This window comes from Pleurodeles waltl, chromosome 8 (assembly GCF_031143425.1).
Source record: "Pleurodeles waltl isolate 20211129_DDA chromosome 8, aPleWal1.hap1.20221129, whole genome shotgun sequence".
NCBI lineage: Eukaryota > Metazoa > Chordata > Amphibia > Caudata > Salamandridae > Pleurodeles > Pleurodeles waltl.
The window spans coordinates 145,056,620-145,081,186 of NC_090447.1; positions in this window are offsets into that span (position 1 = coordinate 145,056,620).

The window sequence follows — 24,567 nt, forward strand, 5'->3', positions numbered from 1 at the left end:
TTAAAGTGTATTCCTGAAGATAGTATCGATGCACCACCCTTATGATGATAATGTGCATTGCAATCCACAAATTGAAGGGTTAACTCGCTGTGAAAATCCAAATATAAGACCATGATGAATGGATATACTTACTATTATCCTAGCAGCAGGTACTGCCCTCTGCCGTCAGTCATCAGCGCTTCTTGGTGAGATGGAAGAAAAACTACTAATTTCTTCTGGATCATATTTCGATAAATTGTAATGTATTACAAAGGCATCTAATCTTTAACTATATAGGTTCTTTTTTCTGTGCTGTAGATGCAGTTGACAAAGCTCATTGAGTTGTTGAATTTATAGCTCGAGTCCAATCAGCATTCTTCCCTGAGACTCAACAGTCTCTCTGATTGGGGAAACTATCTCAACTCAACAGATCTATTCTTGGGATAACTCCATGCTACAGAGAGGACATATGATCCTAATCTGAAAGAACCTTGGCATTGGTGGGGGCAGCTGAAAAGAATTGACTGTGTGATAGCTTTGATTTAATTATTTGACACAGTACTGATTTCTTAGTGCCAGGTAACTGACACATATTTACATGTGAGTGCCTTTGACCCTAAGGAGTGGCACAGGTGGGTTGTATAACATTTCCAAAGGTACTTTTTTAGTAATCCTTTCTTGTACCATTCCTCCTACTTTAGGGAGCCACTCATCAGCAGCTTTACCTTCAATGGTAGAGAAGTCCAAAGAACTGATCTTGTTTGTGACTTTTCCTGTCAAACCTTGTCGATTCTATAACAGACGTGACTCAGGTGAATCATTTTGTATCTCCGCCTTTCTGGGAAGCTGTAAATCAACAATATACAAGTGTGTGCCAAACAGAAATTCGACCATCTTGTATGGCCCTCTGCAAGTTACTGAGTTCTCGCTCAGCTTAATATAGATTGTAGTACTGTGGCATTCCTGGGCTCAGTACTGTTGCTGTCTAAGGTTGTTTAAGAGCACCTTTGGCTCTTGATTCCATTCAGTTACGGTCGCAATGGGTGTGAGAATGGCGGGTGTATTGCCCGAGCATACATAGCACCAATAAACGGCAGACCGTTGTCTGAAAGTATGCACCACTGCCAGCACTTCTCGGTACTGCCATTATGACAGTGTGAGCAATAGCATTCTTTGTTGGCCGTATTCACAGGAATTTAGAGCAAAAATTGAACACATGAAAGATATAATTGTAATGGCTGACAATTTGCCAAGGGCGAAAAGAGTGGAGACCGTTGACAAAATATTCATCTGATCTTATAGCGCCTTTTAATGTTGCTGGTAGGGTTGCCATGATATCTGCATCAATTTTAGTTTAAGATCATATTACAGGTATCACCCTAAAGGTTTGCAGAGCTGTCTTTGTAGTCAAATAAGCTGCACTATTCCTTTTAGCAGGAATTCCTGCACTTTTGTGGGCCATTTTAAGTTGTACGTAAATCAGGGCACGCTTATCCTGCAGCATAGCCACCTTACCTAAAAGATGTTTAGCTTTAATTGATTTCCTTTTGTATCTTTCAGTTTAAGCACCAATGGGCTAGGTTAACATTGTAACCTTAAACACAGAAATCACAGTCTGATACTATAAGTGTGTAAACTAACAGTTCTGTTCTCTGAAGGGGTAGGTGGAAGGCATGAATCTCGGCTATATGCGCAGCAGAATCAGCTAATGTTTTAGTGGGAATTTGTAGCGGCTTGAAGTGACATCCTGTAAAACTTCATCCATTGAATGCGATCTTGTACATATCTATTGGTAGTATGTGAGGAGTTTGTGGTATTACCGGTTCATATTGTAAAAATGTGTTTTTCTAAGTGTGGGATCATACTCTGTTTATCACTCAAATATTGAGTTGATGCTACACATTGAAAGTGTAATATGTTAGCTTTACTAACTGCCTCTAAGGTTGACATGGGATAGACTATTATAATTAGTTTTCCTTGTGCAAAAAAACTTCCCTTCAAAATGGCTGTCTGTATGGCCATGAGATTTTTTGCTTAGTCTGAGTGAATCATTTCTGAGCGGAATACAAATGTGTTTTGTAGGCTACAGAGTTAATTTGTCTGTCATTGGCTAAAACGTGTAACGGGATGTGCTTGAAATAACCCTGATACTTGGTTTTTCTTATTGTACCTTAATTGCTTATACCTCATCCCCAACCTATCAACCTGTAGCCCAATCAAGATAGCCGTCTGTTCATCTGTCCAATTCTTTTCAGGTAAGATTAAGATGGGTGATAGGAAATCATACCAAGGCTTCACGCTTTCAACGTAATGTGGCACAAAATTCCATTCACAATTCTAGAATTCCATCAGTGCTTTTAATTTTCCATTGTGTTTGAGGATTGCAAATTAGCACATTTTTGTTACGGAAAAAAAGAAATGTTATGCTGCATCTATGCCTTCAGAAGATAATGAAATCCCAAAATGATTACAGTCTTTGTTTTATGAAAAAACATTTATATCCATATTGATTTAAAATTATAACTTTTCTGTCGCTTTTTCTTAATGTTCTCTTAAGTCATTGTCAGTGAAATAAATGTGATCAATGTATGACATAATATCGGGATAGTCTTGTAGAATTTGCTTTGTTGTTTCTGCGAATAAACCAAGTCTGATTTATCCTTGTGGTGATCCCATGTACTCATATTGGATCCCACTAAATATGACCATATTCAACTATTGTTATTGTGTTTGCTATGTTATGACTAAAGAACCAATTACTAATGTCAGGAGTCGGTTTTCCAAACTAAGTGCATCATCAGTCCAGTACTGTGAGCATTATGCAATGATTGTGTACTTGTGAGAATTCAAATTTCTGTATTTCAGTACAACACAGTATTGTCTAGCTTAAGCACCGGAAAGAGAGAACTTTTCATGGTTGAGTGGCAAGGTGCTATCACTCACTGTTGCTGCAGTGGTGCCCGGATTATTTTTAGTTCATACCTTAATAGAATGTGCCAGCCCCTATAGAGAACACAGAAAATGACTCATGTAGCTCAAGCCTTATCCAACCCCATTTTCTTTCTGTTTAGTGCTGAAGATTGTTTCAAGATCTGCTAGTGGATATCTGTTTCTGAGATCCTCACGTACTAGGAAGGAAAATACTTTTAATATTACTTCCTCCCAGAATGTGTGCCCCTTACAAAGGAAGGGAGGCCAGTCATGCTCTGCCAGGATAGATATCCTAGACCTTTGACAAATGTGACCCAAAACTACTTTAATAGTGTGTGAAATGTCACCCCCAGTTTGTATTTCTACACCATAAACTCCATCAGGAGAATTTCCATGTTCATTTATTATTTCTAGTTGAGTGTGTTCATGATTAGGAGGTGGGCTAGATCGTCCTTGATAATCTGACAAAATTTTATTTTTGCTGCACAGTGCAGAAGAATTACCACCCATATCCCCTTTGAAGAAGAAATCTCAATCTCTGAGGCATGTGTTTTTCTTTTTTAGTTGTGCTCATTTCATTTACAGAGTATTACTCTGAACTTCTACTCTTCCTAGAGTCCTGTGAAGAACAGACATAATTTGACTAACACTGGTTGATATTTCTTATTTTGTCACAGCCTTTCAAATATAACTGTCCCTACTGGATGACTGCTTTTGTGTAGATCGAGTTTGTGTTTTCTGTTTAAGCTTCTGTTACTTTCCTATATCAGGCATCTTCTCTTTCCGAGCCCCCTCCGCCTCAGCCTTGGGCATAAGTTGTGCTTTGGTAGGACACGTATCTAAGATATCTCAACCTCTATATGTATATATTTCTGAAATTATGTAATTACTGCTCCACACAGATAGCTGTGCTGAGGCAAGATGCTGGTTGGTTGTCATCAGTGCTGCTTCCCTTCAAAGTTTACTAAGAGCTATCAAAGAGACCTCATCAAAGTTACCCATCAATGTCATACCCAAGGCAACTGCATAGCAGCCCCATGTTAATTGTATATTTGGTTTTAACATCTGGTAATACTGCAGTACCATGTATGATGGTGTGTATGTTCGCAAGTACCACATTCTTCAATGGATCCTGCCATTGCCAGGGGAAGTAACTTAGTCAATATTCTATGCTTAACGTAATGAGAGTATTAGGATAGACTACCTCTTAATTGTTTTTCGAGCAATCCCCAAAATTATTTTGTCTTGGTTTGCAGGTACTTAGCCCATTACTTTGCTTATAGTTTGTGGACGGTTTGTCTTCATCACAGAATCCTGTGCAACTGCAAGATTCACAGAGTTAGTCTCTGCTGTCAGGAATACGTACTGTCTCCGTAACCATTTCTTTCAATATTTGTTTTTATGGATTTCCATTAAAATTGTATATCTGAATGTGGTGTGTATCCTGCTAAGAATGGCCATGTAGGTCATGAAAGGCTTAATTAACTTATTCTAAATAACTCTGCTACGTGTGGCAATTCCCCATTGAACTATAATGCATGTTCTTGACAACCTATGGGGTATCTCCTTACTTTAGTTTGATTCATACACAGGAGGGCAAATTGGCTTAAATGTGGCAATGTGACCTTTACCAACCTCAGCTTGTGCAACTTCTATTCATTGATAGAATATTTCAAAAAGATAAGCTGGACTCACTTACCGGAATTAGTTACCTTCCGATAACGAGAAACCCTCTTGACATCAAGAGATTATTAAATTAACTTTTAGCGTTCACCCTTATTTGTAGAGTCCCGTCCGCTGTTTCAGAAGGTTCTGCCACTATCCTGATTGTTATCATGGAGTACCGAAGGTTGTTGTCTCGCAGAGATCTGTGAACAGCTCACTTTTACAGCTCAAATCATTTATTTTGAGAAAAGGAAAGCTTGTGAACAATATGAGAGGAATAAGTTGGGAATTCTGTTTCAAGTCCATCTTAAAGCCTGAAGCTATTAGGTCTTCCTTTAAGCACCATCTAGTCAAATGAATACATGCCTATATGAGCTGAAAACACACTACCAAAGCACACTAATGTATTCTGCTGAAAGGTCCTTAATGCTAGTTAATGACTATAGCAAGCGATTTTCAGCAAACCTACGTATCCATTTGTACGTTAAGACAGTCCGTTTCCTTGATCGTTCCCTTCTATGTTAATTAACATTGAGGGCCTGTCTTACAAAGGTAAATTATTTTTTTGAGTAAATTTACTAAGTTTTGTTTATTCACAAAATCAAAATGTAAGTTACTATTAAAAAACACAGCTGGTACAGCACTACACATGGCCATCCACTAGTACTGTAACACCCTCCCATTTAAAAATATGGTGATAGGAAGTTAAAATAAATACCAATTGGAATTAATGTTAAATTAAATGTAAATATTTAAAATAGTTCAAATATAAATAGAATACAATGTTTCCGAAATATATAAATATAGTATTTATTTACTATTTAATTGCTAAATATTTTAGTACCCTATTTTGAATTTAAAAATAAATGTAACAATTTTTTAAAAATATAACTAGATTACTTGTAATGAATTCTTACATCACTTTTAATAATCATTATTGTACAGTTAAATCTTTTTTCTTTAGATATGAATTTATTTTTTTAATTTAAGCTTTAGAAAAATTATTTTAATTGACTATATTTCCATTATTACAGATTTATTTCAGAATTAATGTAATAGTGCTGTAGCATGTTTTCATTATGTTCTGCATTTAACATACATATGTACAATGAATTTACCTTCATATTTAGCAGTGTAAATAGTTTTAATATTTATTTTCGCGCTAAATACACTTTTTCGCACCCCTATACTAAACCATATCTCCACCCTAACTGTGGAGTTTCCCAGTCATAAACCATAGGGACATTTGCATGAGCTTGCTATAATTCTGTATTGGGACATTCTGCCTTTACAGATTAGGATTTGCTGATGAGAAACCATTAAAGGTGACTCTGACCTTTGGGGTGTAGTCTGCATTTGTGGGGTAGTTGACTTTTGTGATTTTTTTGTGTGTGCACCCTATCTACAGTTTGTGAGGCCCTTTAGAACAGTGGTTTTCAAATGTTTTAATACCAACATAACACCCGGAGCAGAATAATATTATTCATAGGTTATTGGAAAGGAATCCAGTAACACCAATAAATCCAGTTCAAAAGCAATCAATAGAGATATACAATGTTTAATCCATAATGAACAGGCAGCTGAAAAAGTTGTCAATCTTCCAAGGCAAAAATAAGCACACAATGTCCCAAATATATAGTCCTACAATAGACCCAAACCCTACATCCTAAAGTGTGCCCCTAGCATAAAGAATGTTATCCAACAACAGAATGCCATGATAGTGTAAATTCCCTTAACAAGATAGTCCAAAGAAGCCAAAGAAGATCACCTTGTGAAACCTAGTAAATTCCGTGTGTGGAAACTTTGGAAAGAAAATGCACTAACATCAACACCACTAGTGCTGGGAAAAGGTAAGACAAAACAGAAAATTTGTTTAGACTAAGTTACCTACAGTTGTAATGGAAGAAATGTGAGTCATAGTAACCTTGTGAACTGTATTAAAAGGGGCAGTAGTAATAACTTCCAGCAAAGAAAGAGTGGGGCCATGGTACAGGCTCCTACTCGTACATCAAAACTGTCAGGAAACTATTGTGTCCCCCCGTTAGTGGCCTGAACGAGTAGCGACATGGAGGATACGAACTGAGGCCAGGAGCAGGGCCCCCATCCCGCATGTTTGTGGACTGACAGTTCTCAAGCAGTATGGGGTGCATGAAGATAGTGATAGAAACCCCTGAGGGGTGAGAAAGGAGACAGACGTGGACCCCAGCTGGCAGTTACTGGAGCGGGAGGAAGTTGAACCTTATCGTAAATGACATGAAGGCTACTTGGGATGTACTGGAGTCCAAGATCGATTGAGTCTTGGCGGACCTGGGAATTTTGCGAGATGACCACCGCTATTTGGCGGACAAGATGAGGGGTGTCAAGGCAGTAATCAAGACAATGCACCCCAGCGTGCAGAGACTGATAGACATGGTGGCCAACCTGACTAAGAAAGTGGAGGGCCTAGACTGACAGGCGGAGGACTCCAAAGAACACAGTCAGCGCAACAATATTGTTGGTGTTGGCCTTCCCGAGAAGATGGAAGGGGCGGATATGGGTGTCTTTTTGTTAGACTACCTATCCAGAGAGGATGGCCTAAGGGACTGTTGCCATTCTTTGCCGTATAGAGGGCACACAGAGTCCCTCTGGGGCCGCCTCCTCCCAGAGCACCCCCGCTGCCATTGGTGGCCCTTTTGCTACATTAGAAGGACAGACAGTATTCTTCAGCAGCCCCAAGAGGCCAGGCACTTTAACCTGGAAAATGCCTCCGTCACCATCTTCCCTGACCACACACTGGAGGTCCAGCAGCACAGAGCGTCTTTTCTCGAGGTCAAAAGGGAACAGCATGAGGGCGGAATACTATACATGTCCCTCTTCCCAGCACACCTTTAAGTGATTGTATGCAACAGAACCAATGTTTTTGACTGTGTTTCCGAAGTGTGATATTGGCTAGAGCAATACAAAGTTGGAATGGATGGTGAGATGACGACAAGATTCCGGAGACCGAAGTGGCAACGGATAAGAAGACGCCCTGCATCCGCAGAGTGTGCCCCAACTGAGCCCAGGTGGATCGTGAGAGGGGGCAGTGATTGATGCAGTGGGCTTGCTAGGAGCCACACCAGGACTAAACTCTGAGCGCTCCCATATGCCCACATCCTCAGAGAGCGCCAACTCAGACACTATATGGTGGCCAACCGACAGGTCCCCACATAACCTCCAGACTGGGAGACAACCTGTTATCCTCTGAGATATCAAAATAGGTGGTATTCGTAGCTGCATTTATCGCTCTGCTGCCAGTCCACAGCTGAATTGTGACATGGAGCCGCATTGCCCACTTGACTGAGTTAGATGAGCTGCAGCTTAACTCTAGCTGGTGAGTGAAATCCTACAGACATGTAGTCACAGAATTCAGCTGATACCTATATAGGCAGGTTGGCACATGCCCCTCATGACCATACCTTCCTCACTTTTGAGAACCAAGGAGTCAGCTGTAAACTGTTGCTAGATAATGTTGGCTTTGGACAGAGAGACGTTGCTACTATGACATGGGGTTGGGAAGTGGGCTTTAGTTTCATTATTTACTCCTGGCTTTGGCAAATACTTGGGCTTTTTGCAACAAGTGTAAGCGGTGGGTCTGTGAAGTGATGATGGGGTGCAGGGTGACCTGACAGGATGCAAGATGCTGAGAGAGGGGCATTGTAAACCCCTGGTACGGATGACCACCCCGGCGAATTCTATCAAACCTTTGCCGATCACCCTGACCCAAAACTGGCAGAGAATACACTAGAGGCTGGAGTCCATGCCGGGGACCACCAGGGAAGCCCTAAAAACCTCTGTCCTCAAACCCACTGGATACATTGCAGATGTGGTGCCTGTTGATGTTAAATCTAGACTACAAGATACTCAGTAAGGTCCTGGCCAACAGGCTTCTGCCTCTTCTTCCCATCCTGGTACAAGAGGACCAGAATGAGTTTATCCCTGAGCTCAAAACCTCATTCAAAATCTGATGCCTCTACTGCATTCTCTGTGAGATGCTTTAGACTCTTTGGACCAGGTGGTGGTGCTGACACTGGATATTAGGAAAGAGTTTGACACACTGAGGTGGGACTACTTGCAGGCCGTCATGTCGGCAATGGCCTTTAGAAGAGATGTGGGGAGTACAGGGGTACACAAGCGCAAGCACACATGGGGCACTGCTGATCAGACCCCTTTGAAATACATAAGGGGAACAAGGCAGGGTTGTCTTCTCTTGTCCCTGCTTTTGCGCAAGCAGTCAAACCTTTTGCGAGCATCCTGCGTGCTAAGGGCTGCAACAGGGGAATTCTGCTTCACAACGGGGAACATGTGGTCTTCCTGAATGAAGACGATATGCTCCTCTACCTGTGCAAGGCCCACTTGTTTTCCACGGTGTGTCAACCTCTTAGCCGAGTTGTGCATTAATTGGTAGAAACCATGTGCATTTGTGGTAACACTAGACCTTATAGAACCCGTAGATGTGGTGCAGCAGCTGGGAATCCAGTGGACGCCCAGCACCTTCAAATACCTGGGGCTTGTAGCATCAGCCCTCTTGGCTGGGCCAGCCCACCCTGCACTGTTTTACAGGGGTGTTGCTCTAGGGTACCCTTAATGTGTGGACCAAATGTTAGAGCCCCGGCATGACGTATCCTAGGAAATAAAGGTTATGCGCGAAAGTCAGCCTTTGAAGTACAGAGTTAACAACGAATAAAGCGGGTTATCAATTGACCCGTGGCCCAGCGTCTTCTTTTGTGGTCGATCCTGCAGACTTTACAATTGGCGACGAGTGGGTAGCGCAGCCCTGCTGCCTCACCTGATCCTTGTCACCGCTCCCTCGCAATCCAGTGCTCAATGTTTAGCGGCCGCCGAGGCGTTGTCTGTGCCAACAGCACTCACCTCTGTGTCTCCAGCCCAGCCCAGCAGCCGCGCTCTCTCCAGCCTGCACGTGGCGGTCCGGCGCCCGCAGTCCCGCCCCTCTCTGAACCCGGCCTGAAGCCTTGGAGTGGGCCGCGTACCTCACTGACGGCAAGGTGCCTGAGGCCCCACCTGTGGATCTCCAAGAGAGGTATTTTCTCCCGGCCTCTTCCACAAATGCTGCACGCTGTCAGCAGACTCTGCCCAACACGCTGGCCAGCCTGCAGAGCTCGTCTGCTCATTTCCCCTTGTGCCTACTAGCAACCTGTGGCAGCGTCACCCCAGTGTTAGTCGTGTGGCCACAGAGGAGACTCTCAAAAGGCTCATTCTGCAGGTACCTGCCTCAGCTGTTAACAAGTGGCAAGACATTTTTGTGCGTGCTGTGGAGTCAAGCCCTCTCCACCTTATCCTAGCTGTGGTGTCCTGCGCTGCTCCTCACACATCTGTGTGGCACACTCGCCACTGGTACCATGGCAAGCACTCCGGTCCTAGAACCATTCACCGTCACCGGCGCACCTCCCACCCAGGCTGCAAGATGGAAGGCGTTACTGGAACGCCTCCAAACCTACTTCGAGGCCCTCGAAGTAAAAGAGGAATGGAAGAGACCCCTACTTCTCCATCTGGGCGAACATCCACAAGATTTCCAATCCACGCATGAGGCAAAACCATACCCATACATCACGCTCAAGGAGGCAATCACGGCGCACTTCGAACCATACGCCAACCCGGACTATGAATGTTTCTTGCTCTGGCAGGCGCGCCAAACCGCCGACGAATCAGTAGACGTGTTCTACGCGCGCCTAAGAGAGTTGGCCAGCACGTGCACATTGCCTGATGAGGAAGACGAAATAAGAGCTCAATTTATCCAGGGCTGTTCATCGTCGAAACTGCAGGAGCGCATCCTATAGGAACCGAACATGTGAATGAGAGACATCCTCACCCTAGGCCGCTCACAAGAGTTATACAAAATGAGAGCGGCACACATGGAACAGACGCCAGGCGTTCAAGTGAAGATGGAACCCGGCAATGCAGTAACTGCAGACACCCCAAAAAGCAAGACTGACACCCGAGAGGAAAACCCAGAGACCAGGTCTGCAGATGGTGCGGAAACCCACTACCGCATCCGACAGGCTGCCCAGCCCGAGGAAAAACTTGCAGCGTGTGTGGCAAGCTCAACCACTTCAGGAAAGTCTGCCGCTCCACACTAACGGCACCCACTGCCAAAAGGACCGTCCAAGCGGTAATTGCCTCGCCCACCGCTGCATCCGACAGAGACATGGACAACGACTAGCAGGTAGTTCATGTCATACACACCGTCGGCAACCGATGACTGCCCATGTGTCAAGTGGTGCTGCACCACCAGTGCGTTTCAGCTCTAATCGACACCGGCGCATCGATTAACCTCATGGCCTAAGATGTATACCAAACATTCACAGACCCTCCCCCGCTAAGACCCACCTCAGCACAAGTCCACGCTTTAGGAAGCAGACGCCCGCTTGATATCGCTGGCATCTTCACAACCGACATTGCCAACGAAGACTCGAAGATCACAACCAAAATCTATGTATCGCGGGAAGGAACAGGGTTCCTGCTTGGCTGCTGCGCCGCTCAAAGCCTCAACCTGGTACAGTTTGCATTCACGCCAATGGTCTAGACAGCCTACTAAGAGACTTTAGCCACTGTTTGAGGGCATCAGATGCCTCTAAAGGGCCCACCCCTCAAACTCCATATAGATGAGTCGGTAGCCCCAGTTGCCCTCAGGCACAGGCGGGTATCATTCCATCTACGGCCTAAAGTCGAAAGTGAACTCCTCCTGCCAGAACGAGCCGGCTTATTCGAAAAGGTGTCCTGGCCCACCCCGTGGGTGTCTCCCATCGTCGTTGGGAAGAAACCTAAGCAACCGAATGCTGTCAGGATCTGTGTGGACATGCGTCTCCCCAATCAAGCCATCAGAAGGAAGAGGCATCTGACCCCGACCATTGACGACATCATGGGGGAGCTCTCAGGGTCCAAGTGGTTATTCAAAATGGACCTTCGGTCAGGGTACCACCAGATTGCCCTGCACCCCGACTCACACCCAATTACCACCTTCTCCCCCCTTCTGCCCTCTGGAGGTACACCCGCCTCAATTTCAGCATCTCCAGCGCTGCTGAGGTATTCCAACACACGATCAAGGAGGTCCTGAGAGGACTCATCGGGGTCCTCAACGTAAGCAATGATATCCTAGTTCATGCCCCCACTCTGGAGGACCACCTGGCGAGGGTCCACGCATTATTTGTCAGACTGCAAGAGAGACCCCTAACACTCCGCAAAGAAAATTGAGAGTTTCTCAAAAGGGACATAAGCTTCTTTGGGTACCGTTTCTCTGAACATGGCATCTGTCCAGAGCCCCTCAAGGTCAACGACATCCAGGAAGCCCCAGCCCCACATCCGCCTCCGGATTTCGGACCTTTCTTGGGATGGTCACGTACTGTGGCCGGTTCATAAAGAATCTGTCAGACCTAACTGACCCTCTACGAAGGCTAACCCAAGCAGATCACCCATGGCTCTGGGATGCCGAGCAAGAGAAGCCTTTTCAGGACATGAAGAAAGCCCTATCCGCGGAAACCACCATCGCCTTCTTTGACCCCAGGCGATAATTACAGCTGGTGGTAGATGCCAGCCCCACCAGATTTGATGCCGTCCTAGCGCAGAAACAGGACTGGGGAGACTGGGCACCCATCGCGTTCGCCAGTCGGACCCTCACTCCAACAGAACAACGATACTCTGAGAGCGGGAGGCCATCTCTATCCACTGGGGGTGTCGTCACTTCCACCTCTATCTTTACGGCAAAGCTTTCACCGTGGTCACGGACCACAAGCCTCTACTACCAATTTTCAAAGCGTCCTCCTCAAAGCCTCTGCCGCGAATCGAGAAGTGGATACTTCAGCTGCAGGAGTAAGACGTCAGTGTAGAGTATCGCCCAGGTCCCCGAAACCCGTCTGGCTTCCTATCCAGTCATGCTCGCCCAGCAACCCTGCAGGAAGTAGAAGAAGCACTACGTCCAGCTGGTAGTTGACCGAGCCCGCCCACTGCTCATACCTCTCACGGAAGTCGTGGAAGCTACCAATAAGGATGGATGTCTGCAAATAGCTATACAAGCTGCAAAATCAGGAGATTGGCACCCATTGCAACACCCGGCGGCCTTCCGCACTGCAGACCCCGAGCCAAGCTCCAGGCACTCTTCAATGTCAGGCACGAGCTGTCAGTGAGCGAAGAAGTGTGCCTACTATGGGGATTCCGCCTTGTACTGCCTACCTGCCTGACGGCTAGAGCCATGCTCCTAGCGCATGGAGCCCACCAGGGCTTCGTCAAATCAAAAAACTGGCTCAGGTGTAAAATCTGGTTCCCTGGCCTGGACCAGCAAGTGGAGGAAGTAGTCAAGGGGTGTGGAGTCTGCCAGCCCAGCGGGCCACCTGATCCCCCAGCGCCAGCCATCACAGAAGAAGGTCATACTGCCCCTTGGGAGAGAGTCAGTGCAGACTTTGGGAGCCTACCTGACGGATCACATGCTGGTGGTGGTGGATGATTTCTTGCGCTACCCCAAAGTAGAGATTGTGCGGTCCACATCAGCTGCAGCGGTCATCCCCAAGATGGAGAAACTGATGGCTAGGCACGGCCTATTCGGCGAAGTCCGCACTGACAACGGGCCCCCCTTCAACAGCTGGGAGTGGGCTGAATTCCTAAGGTCACGGAACACCAGACACCGCTGCATCACACCCCGGTGGCCACAAGTCATTTATTCTAATTCTGGGCACTGGGTTAGGGTACAGGAATGTTATACATTTTAATACTGCCCAGCCCAAGTCTATTAAGCTATTAATAAATATAGCAATTAAATGGAATCAAATGCCTTTTTGGCGTCTAGGAATACTGCTATTGCCTTAATATCTGGACTGATATGCTTGGCCACCAAGAACATTGTTCTCAGATTATCTGCAGTTGACCTCCCAAGTATTAATCCAGACTGGTCCAGCAGGACCAGCACTTCATCAATGGCCGCAGTCAGCTGGTGAATATATCCGCCACAATTGTATTATCAGTGTTAATCAGGGATATGGTCTGTACAAATCTCACAGACTCGGGTCCTTGCCTGCAGAGCGGCTCCTCCATTAGGGTGGAGGAGCGTTGCTCCCCCGCCAGCAGCAGAAGCTGCAAAGCTTTCAGAACGAAAGGATTATAAACTTTGTTTATTATCCTTTCGTTCTGAAAGGGATGTGGCCACGGGGGTGACTAGCGGTGACGTGTGTTTCGCCGGCCGTCTGGGGCTGGCCAAACACTCATATGCAGTAAGCTCTCTCCAGCCCAGCAACACAGTTGCCGGGCTGGAGAGATCCTGCACAGGCTCCCAGTCTGCCTGGACGCGCCCTGGCTGGGCGCTCCCAGCCACTCCTTGCGCTGCTTTGAGTAGTGTCAGGATTGGCCGCAGGGCAGGCTGGGAGCCTGTGCCTGCAGCGGGAATGGAAAGGAAAGCGGCACTGGTCAGCGGATTAGGTACTTTTCTTTTTTTTAATAATTAAATGTACCCCCCACTTCCACCTTCCCACACCCCTTCCCTTGTGCTGCACACACCCTGCCTCTTTATAGCACTGCGAGCCATGACTGCTTTTCTGGCTTCAATTACATCATTACAATAGCTTCCCTCAGTGACGGGGGAAGTTCTCCATTATGAATTGCTTCACCATACATGTTCAATAAATGAGATGCCGGTAACTCTGCATATTCCTTATAGAAGTCCCCAGGCAGTCCATCACCACCCTGTGCTTTTCTATTTCGAAGAGCCATTTTAATTTCTTCTACTGTAATAGGTTCACACAAGGCCTCCCTCTCCACCCTTTCTACTAATGCCAGTGTGGCTTAATCTAGATATTTGTTGATATCTATAGAGCTTTTCTCATAGTTTGAAGCATAGAGGTGCTGAAAGTACTGAACAAATGTGTTGAGCATTTCCATAGCCTGATACCCCGTACTCACATCTGTAACTGTACTATGCGATCAACTGCCCAGTTTTTGGCTGAATTAGTCCCACTGTGGTTTTCCCAGGCCGCTCTTCTCCATCTCGCCTGGCAGTAGCATATTTCTCCAAATAATGAACTTCCCTATCCACTTCTTTGCAGCATTCTGGTTGTGTAGAGTGTATTAATGCCTTTCACGGCTGCACAATGGTCCCGTTCATATTGGCGTTCAAGAGCCTGGAGTTCATGTTTGTGCCCATTTCGTCTGCTCTTTATTGACTTGGATATGCATTCCTTTGATTACTGCTTTAAATGCTTCCTAGACAGTGACATCTTCCTTTACGAAACTGACATTTATTTCAAAATATGATCGTATAGCTTGTCCTATCTCTTCAAACATGGCATCTAACAGTATAGTTTGTTGAAATCTCCATGACCTCTGCATGTTGCTGGCAGTTGGAATACGCAGTGTTAATAGTATGAGGGTGTGGTCTGAGTACGTACATGGAAGGTGCTTTACTCCAACTGTCCAGTCCATCACATCCTTAGTACCTAGCCTGAAATCTATTCTGGACACCATACCTTGAAGCTATAGGAATTAGTCCGTATCTGAGCATTTTTGATTCTCCAAAGGTCTACTAAGTGATTTTGTTGCATGACATTTAGCAATGTGACACACGCATTAGGGTGATAACTGTCTGTTTATGTTGCTGTCCCATGTGCCGTGTTGTGTTACATTGTGTCACCCCTTCATTATACAGTCATGCAGGCTTACAGTGCTATGCATTGTGTCATGACCTTCAGGAAAAGGTTAGGGTTGTAATGGGTTGGGCCATAGACGTTCAAGATTGTTATGTGTGCTCTGCACAAAATATCCTGTGTTATCACATATCTACCATCCAACTGGACTTGTCTATAGCTGGTACCTTTTGACTAATATGGCTACTCCACACACATAATTTGAGAAATTTGCAAAGTATCTATGTCTCCGCCCCCCACCCCACCCCTCAGCTTTAGGCCACAGGGGCCTGTCTTCCATCCTGTAGATCTGTCTCCTTTAGTAGTAAAATATCAATGTAGTGTCTGTTGGCATATGCTAGAATTTGTCTTACCTTCTGCTGATTATTGAGCCCCCAGATGTTCTGTGAGATAAGTTTAATGGTAAGTGCCCTCAGTTTGTCCCACTTGTGTGGTTCTCAAGTGAAAATCTAATATATGCCATAGTGGTAAAGCATGGTCTGGCTGGAGTTTGATTACTTGAACTAATAGTAAAGTAAATACACCCCTCCTCCCTCCCATGCTGAACTCAACCTTGTCAGCCATGAACCCAAATGGAACTATCCCCATAAGTCTGTATTTAACCCAGTCTCAGAATACTCCCTCTCAAACTGCAAATTTGTCAGGGGGCAACCTATTGAGTATATAGGTAACACAGTGTATGTTAGATAATAACTACAGTCTGTTCAATGACCAAGGTCAATATTACACCTACTTGGTTGTCCCTTACACTATTAATGACCAATGTATTCACCAAGCTGGCATCTATTTTATCTGTCCCCAGCTGCATCCCCTGCTGTAGAAGAGTGATGTCGTTCCACACCATGATGATTAATAACTCAGTTTGTATTCTCTCACCCAACATGCGTGATTCTGTATTTCAAAATCACAAGTGTCTTGACAAGCCAGGCTTGTTATACGGTTCCTACAAATATAGCAGAACTGTGTATTAGACCAATACAAACTTCACAGTATAGAGACTCAGGGCCTCATACAAGTTTGGCGGGCGGTTAGGTCAGAAGACCGCCAGTTCAGTCTTCCAACCGCTGGCCCTATTATGAGTTTCCCGCTGGGCCAGTGGGCAGAAACAGATTTTCTGCCCACTGGCCCAGCAGGAAACTACGTACAACTTTGAACCAGCTTGTAATCGAGCCGGCGGCAATGCTGCGGTGCATCTGGTGCGACAGCACCTGTCGCGCTTTTCACTGCCTGCCTGTAATTCAGCAAAGTGCATGGGCAGCGCAGAGCCCCCCATGGGACCCCTTGCACCCCAACCCCGCCAGCCTTTGCATGGAGGTGGAACCTCCATGGAAAAGCTGGTGGACATGGGAGTCTTAATCCCGAGGGCAGTGCTGCCCTGGCGGATTAAGACCGCCGTCACCGCCAGGCTATCGGCTAGTGAAAAAGTGGTGGTGACGGCAGTCGGATCGTGGCGTTTTCCCCCCACTCATATACAGTACATATATCATCAGTAAGTGTTGGCGTATCTCAGATAGCACACAGTACTACATCTAACCCCTAAATTATCCAGACTAAATATGTTGTTGGCAACCTCGAATATAACAAGCTGATTCCCAAAGGACCCCTGGAAACAAATCCAACCCTTTTGTTGGTCACTGTGCATGCCTAAGGAAAACAAAAGAAAGATACGAAAGGCGTTTTCAGAATATTTATTGAAATGATTGTATTCTTGCAAAAAAAAAAAAAAGCATGTGCTGTGATTATTAGAAAGATGAGACATACTAGTGTAATCCGTATTATTAGGATGGTAAACAATGTGAGCAATTCAACCATGGTAATTTTCACAAATGTTTTTGTACTCCTATTTGTATCTAATAATATACTAACACAGTATATTCGAGCACATTGGGAGTACCCTCTTCCAGATCATTTGGGATGGTCTAACCAACAAACCTTGTTGTTAGGTGTCAGGAAGCCAGCACAGGTTTTTCTCTTTAGCAGGATGGAGGTCGGAGACAGCAGGGCTGTATTTCAGTCACAGCTCACAGAGTTCCGGGATAATCCCAGCATAGCACTGCTCCTTTCTCCGAGCTTTAGCACAGAAACGTTTTATGCAATAAAGTCGCGTTTTTGTCGCACCGTGGCAAAGGCGCAGAACAGCTCATTTGTTAACGCGTAGCGAAAATAAAGTGACTCAATGAGCAAAGCAAGAAATCAAAACAATGGCATGTTCTGAAATGTATGTCCCTGGAACTAACTGTACAGCGCGTCAGAAATGCACATAGAACACATTCATGCATTAGCTGTAAAGTGTGGAAAAATTTGCCACAAAAAAGAGATGTCAACTTAAGGCACTGAATCTAAATGGAGTCTGCACACAAGACATGCTACAGACTGGCTAATCATTATCTCTGAGTCCATGGTGCACCTCCTCTACAGCGGTGTCTCTGCTTTTGTTAATTTTTTTCAAGAATGAGGCTGCCTGATTGTGTTCCGAAAAGGTATTGACTTTCCCGTTGTACCAGAATCGCAACATTGCAGGATACAGCATGGCGTATGTTGCTCTTAATGTCTGCAAATTTTCATCTGGTCTGTAGCTCTGCCTGTGTGTGATCAGAATAGGAAAAGACTTGTGATCCCTAATATGCAAGTTCTTCCAGTTCACGTGCTAGAGCCAAGATCTTGTTATGGTCTCTGTAGTTTAAAAGCTTGGCAAGAATACAGTGTGGGGGTGCCCTCGCCACCGGTCGTGGCCCGGGGTCCAGTGCACAGACTCCCCGATGAACACAGGTGACGGGTTATCTCTGCGAAAGAGTGTTTTGTACAGTTTTCCACAAAGCACTCAAATTTTGTTATGGCTCTTGTTTCCGGAATCCCTGTTATGAGCACATTACGCATACATAAGTGGGTTTCCAAATCTTCCACTGCATTGTCAGCGATTCCTCCTCTACTGTTTGCTGTTTCTTGGTGACCTGGACTATGGTGTCTTCTACCTCTGAGATGCAGCCTTCTGCTTGGGTTATGCGTGTATCTCAAGTCTGTCATTCATGGTGTCCAGTCGCTGTACCACTGAGCTGTTTTTGTTGTCTATGTTTGCCAGCTTGCCATTATTCGCTTAGCACCATGAGCAGTTCTGCTTCTGGGGGGTCCCTGCTTCCGTTGCCTCTGACATCTCCCCTGTGGCTATATTGTTCTCATGTCTGTCTGCATTTGAGGGCTGGACCAGCACAAATTAATCTTTGGTCCCACAAAAATGACTGAGGCTGCTGGTACAATAAAGAGGTGCAGGAGATCAGAAGGTGAGCGAGATATAAAAATGTCTTTAAGCTTTGTTTTTATCTTGTTACATTTGCTGCATGTTCAAAGACTGGTCAAATGTCAGGCTATGTCTTCTGACAAATAGCTGCTTATTATTTTAAGTAAAGATGTTGTTACCTTTTCTTTCTTTGACTGAAAAGTGGGAGGGTTTTGTGAAATGAACTACGAGACAGACTCACTGTTGTTCAGAAAGGGACACTGAAATTCCTAAATAATGCTGCAATGTTGACTATGTGGCATGAAAACACACATTATGTGGTGTAGTGCTGCACATTTGTTTAAAATAGTATCACTTCATTATTTTGATATTTTTAGACAAGTTAGTAATGTCTGGTCAAAGGTTTCACTTCATTAGTACCAGTTCCACATCCAAATACAGCTATGAGTAACTGAAAGGTTACTTTGTGTGGCAGCAAGTATTGCAGCAATTTTAGTAACATCTGATCTGTTTGAGCTACAAACAAAATGTAATGTGTTTTTATTAAAATCTGCAGAATATGCAGCAGATGATGGATTATGTGGCAATTGCAGCACATTCGTAATTATACTGAAAATGGCACAGAATCGCATAATTCCATCGACCCTGCATATAAGGTGTGCAAAAGAAAGTACAGTAGGATGTCAATTTGTTTTTAATTCACAAACAATTCAGATACCTGTAAATGAACTGTACAAATATTTCAACACATAACCAGCAATCATGAAAGTACAAATGAAGTATATTTTGTTTTATAATTTTGAAGTCTGATGGAAACGAAGATTTTAATAGGATCAACACAAATCTTGGTGATGCACAAATGATAAATATTGTATTGTATTGCACATTTGTCAGGGGCTTATTAGCCCTATGGGTGGCACTGAAGCAATTACCCACAGGGACAGCAAGCTAAGCCATGTAAGGTGGTGTGTGGTTTGAAAGGTGGGGTCTTTATTTTGTGTTTGTAAGTGGGAAGTGTTTCCATGTCAAGCTTGATAGCCACCGAGGAGTGGTTTTCGTGTTATGGGACGCAGCTTGTAGCAGTGTGGTTGGTGGTGAGGTGTAAGAGACACAGAAGCGCAGTTTATGGTTTTCAGTACACTAGCTGCTTTGAACAGCTCTGCAGGTTCCTTTGTGGTAATTCTTATGACTGTACTCTGTTTAGCTGGTTACTGCATTAGGTTGCCCAATCAGCAATTTTAGGTCAGATTTACTTAGATTTAATGCAACTCAGCAAGGCAACTGCTAGTGTTGCGTCTCATGTAAGGGTGTCAGCAGAAATGTGCCATACTGACAAAGTTATGACACATTTCTGCAGTCCACTAGTGCTAACGCACTGTGTGATGCCAAGGGCCAATGCAGGCACGCTGCAAGGGTGCCTGCATTATGGGCAGGATTGTTTTTGTGCAGGAAAGGACACATTCATGTACAAAAACAATCCTTATAGTCCTTTTCCTCTTTCTATAAATGCAGCACACATAGAAAGAGGAAGTGAGGAGAAATAAAGATATTTCTCCTAGTTAGGACTTAGTGGGGAAGTGTAGTATTTTCACACATTCCCAGGTTTGCTTACTCTAGTTAATCTGTGAATGCACCAATATCCATGGGTGGATGCATGGGAATTGCCATGCTCCACCCATGGTACGTCTTCCCAACGCAAGATAATACAAAGCAGCGCAATGTACTGCCTTGCGTTACTTTGCATTTACTAAACCACTCAACGCCACTCAAAGTTCCTTCGCATAGCTTAGAAGATACCAAAAATGATTTGGCATCGGAGCTGCGCCACAAAAGTGACACAATCTGATGCAAAATCTTAGTAAATCTGCCCCCTAGTGCATACTTCTGGGCCGGAGCTGGCATTGTTGGAGGCAGAGAGAAGTGGAGAGATCTGCTGAGATTTTAATTGTTACGATGATCTCATATCTAAAATCACTGTGAGATGAAAGAAGCAGCTATAGTTTATAGATATTTGAGACCTGCAGTCATGGACTAGATTAAAGTCCTCCGAATGACCTGCAGTTTGTGACAGATCTCTTCAGTTATTCCATGCTTGTTCATTTAGTGATGGATGATTTGTTGGCTGCAGAGTAGTGGTGATGGACAGCCATCGTAGCAAATATGCCTTAATTGAATGCAAGAAGCATAAGTTACAACTGGCTGCTGCCTGCTGGGTGCTATGCTATTAGTATTAGTGTGGGTCAGAAATGTTATATATGAACTTAAATAACTATGCTAATACCCCGGTGAAGCATAGGTCAGCCCTTCTTAACTTACGTGCTTATTGAAAGGAGTTTGCTGGTTGGGTTGCTTCCAATCTCTAACCTAAAGATTGCGCTTGAGGATGTAACTGTCTTTCCAGATTATGTGGCAGAAATGTGGTTGGCTAACATTAACATCACTTCTAAGTGTTACTCAGTGGAAGGCCATCTACTTGTCAATGGCCACGAGGCTTTCTTGCAATTACTACCATTTGGCCCAGGACTCTTACTTGAAGAAGCCTATTGCTACAGGTTTTTGGTCTCATGGGCATAGAACTGGTATTAAAGGCAAGTAAGTGGATTAGTTGTCCTAAAAGTGTTTAACCTTCAAAATGTTGCAAAAATATTGTTGTACATTAATATTGTCTAAAAAAAGTGTGATGACGAGAATATCATAGAAAATAATATTGAAGGTAAGAATATCATTTTTCTTTTATTTTGTTAAGAATATTGAAGAATTTATATATTTTGGTAATGTTTTAGTGTGCAGTTATTTTTATTGTTAATTATTGTAAATTATTTTTAGTGGAGTTTTTTTGTTTATTTGGTAATGTATGTAAAGATTTATTTTCTTGTACTCATTTGGAAGGTTTTTTGTGGAGTACAGTGAGAAGTGTAATAGTTTATAAATTCTCAAATTATTAAGTAATTGGTTAATTAAATTATTTTTTTACATTAATCTATTTCTATATATATTTTTGCATATTTATGTAATGTATTAACTTTAAAATGTTTAGTTATGTTTAGTATAATGTTTGTGCGCATTTTATATAGTTTACATTTTTTTTTACTTATATTTTAATATTAGATGTTGTTCTTGTGGGTTGCTGGGAGAGTAGAGTAGGAAGTGTTTTAAATAGCCAAGATATACCTCTGAGCAACGACATACACCTACAGATATGATGTTGTGTGTTTTATAAGTATGGCTCCCAGTTTTCAGTTTTTACTGATTTTTACAGCTAAATACTGACAGAAAACTATTTATTTTCATGTCTGTACTTAGTTTTAAATACAGAAAAACGCAGAAAACAGGCCTTCATTGGATGATTCTTTCTACTGTCAATCATGAGTGCCAGATCTGTAGGTGTACCTATTCAGGGGAGAGGAAGGATGAAAAAAGATAATAGATTTTCTAATTAAGCTTAATTAAATGAAGGTCTGCTGTTATTTATACTATTTTACAATGCAAGTGTTTTCCGATAACGCTAGTGCACTGTATACTGCTGAAACCTTTTGGACATTCAAATGCAAGTATACGTTTATCAGTTAAACACATGTGGAAAAATACCTATTGCAGCTTCATTTATACAGTGAACACAACTCAAAAAATGGATAAATACAGAAAAAATGAGCAAACAATAAATATGGATAAATACAGACGGAAATGTTGAAAAAATAAATGCCATAAAACCGGGAGCCCTATTTATAAGCTAAAATAACATAACAAATATATTTGTTACTGGTTTTAATTGATTATTTTTAATTTTTTAATTTGTTGAATATGCAACTTATTTTAGTTTTTTTCAGGAGTGTTTTATGAGCCTTTGGTTGTTTTGAAAATGTGTTAAATATAAATTTGTGTTATTTGTGTTAATTTTTTTTTAAATTCATTTGTGTTATGTTTGATAAATTATTTTACAAAGAAGCAGGGTGCAAATGTTTTTAAAGATGTAATGATAAATGTTTAATTTTGTTTATTACGTATTGGTAAAATCATTTAATATTCCTGTAAATCATGTTTAAATATCATAGTCGATGAAGCAGGAATATGAAATGATGGAGTTTGAGTGCTACAAAAATCTGCAGTCAGGTCATGCACGCCGGAGACATATAGGGCCCAATCCCGAGACTGGTGGGGCAAAGACCGCCAGACTCGCAGTGGCAGTTGGACCGCATCAGCTGCGGTGGTCCAACCACCTCATTACAACCCTGACTGTCGGACTGCCCAAAAAATGCCATCTCCGCCAGGATCTTTGATCCTGAGGAGATGACTGTGGTAGTGACGCCGTGCTGATTGCAACCATGTCCTCTGCCAGCCTTTTCATGGCGGTTCAACCGCCTTGAAAAGGCTGGCGGAGAACAAGTTCTGGGGGCCACGTGAGCATTGTCATGGGCAATGCAGGGGCCCCCCTCCCCAGCACTGATGGAATGCACACTGTCGGCTTAGTAGACTGCACCTTCTGAGGGTGCTGGGGAGGTGGGCCCCCTGTGCGACAGCATTGGACTTGGCTCCATGTGGAGCTGAGGCCAATACCACCACACATTTTCCACTGGGCTGACCCAGTGGAAAACTCGTAATGGGGCTGGTGGGGAAACTGCCAGCACCATGGCGGTCTCCTCATTGGGAGTTTGGAAGTCGGATTTTCCCAATCGCCAAACTCGTATTCAGTCCCATAGCGGAAGGGGAGCAACTACCAGAGGAAATGCCATTTGAGATTCAGGTCCTCACTGGGCCAATCCCCGATCATGCAATCTCCACCATTTATAAGAAATTGATCAATAACTCACTGGATCCCCTGGGGGGGGTTTGAGGGAGGCGTGGGTGAGGGACATAGGAACTCTTGATGATGATGACGGGGTGGAGGCCCTCAGAAGCGCATATGAAATAGCGATACGAGCTCGCTTTTGCCTTGTGCAACCCAAGATCTTACATAGGTCTTACTTCTCCAGGGTAAGACTTAAAAAGATGGAGAGAGTAATCTCAGGGCTTTGCACTTGAGGGTGCAGGCGCATGGGTACATTCTACCATGTACTCTGGGACTCCTCCCGGGTTCAGCTTTTCTGGGGAGAGGTGTGGTGCATAAAGTGTCTAAGCTGCTGGGTTTGTCAGTCCCTAATGACCCTAGATTGTTTCTCCTATCTATAGCGGGGGAGACCTTGTGGGCACAGTACCAGAGCACATATGGCTATGGCTATGGCTTCGGCTTCTTACAGGAGTGGCCAAGTGCAGCGTGGCCAGGTCATGGAGTGTTTACGTGGTATTAAATGTCCTCACACGGTTCTTTATGGTTTAAAAATAAGTTTATTTCCAAAGAAGAATATACAAATGAGAAAAGACAGCCCACGACCTTCGCGACAGCCCGTTCTCCAACCAAGCAGCTACCGGCCTCGGAATGGACCCTCGGAACACCATGTGCATGTCAAGTTCCAGATCGAATTCACAACATAACATCATTCTGCTTCCATAACAATAAATAGAAGAAGAAATTCATAACCTAGAATGAAGTAAACTGAAATAACTAGAATAAACTAGAAAGTTTATTTCCAAAGAAGAATATACGAATGAGAAAATACAGCCCACGACCTTCGCAACAGCCCGTTCACCAACCAAGCAACTACCGGCCTCGGAACACCATGTACATGTCAATTTCCAGATCGAATTCACAACATAACATCATTCCGCTTCCATAACAATAAATAGAAGAAGAAATCCATAATCTAGAATGAAGTAAACTGAAATATCTAGAATAAACATAAATAACATGACATTGACATATCATCTGACATAGAAAACTATGAAATACTTTTGTTTAGCAATATAACCTAACAAAAATTCAAAAGAATGTAGCACCCGTTGTCATGACCTTGAATTACCCAGATATACCTAAAACAACTTAACTTGTTATCTAGTTCAAAACATATTCTTTCAGATATCTTGGTAACATCGTACTTCTCCTACAAATTTGTTTGTTATCCAGGTCGGAAGACTCAAAATCTGGAGTCTGAGTTACAGAATTCACAATGTGTGATTCACCCTCATTTAGGTTTGTATAATTGTCACCATATGCGCAGTCAC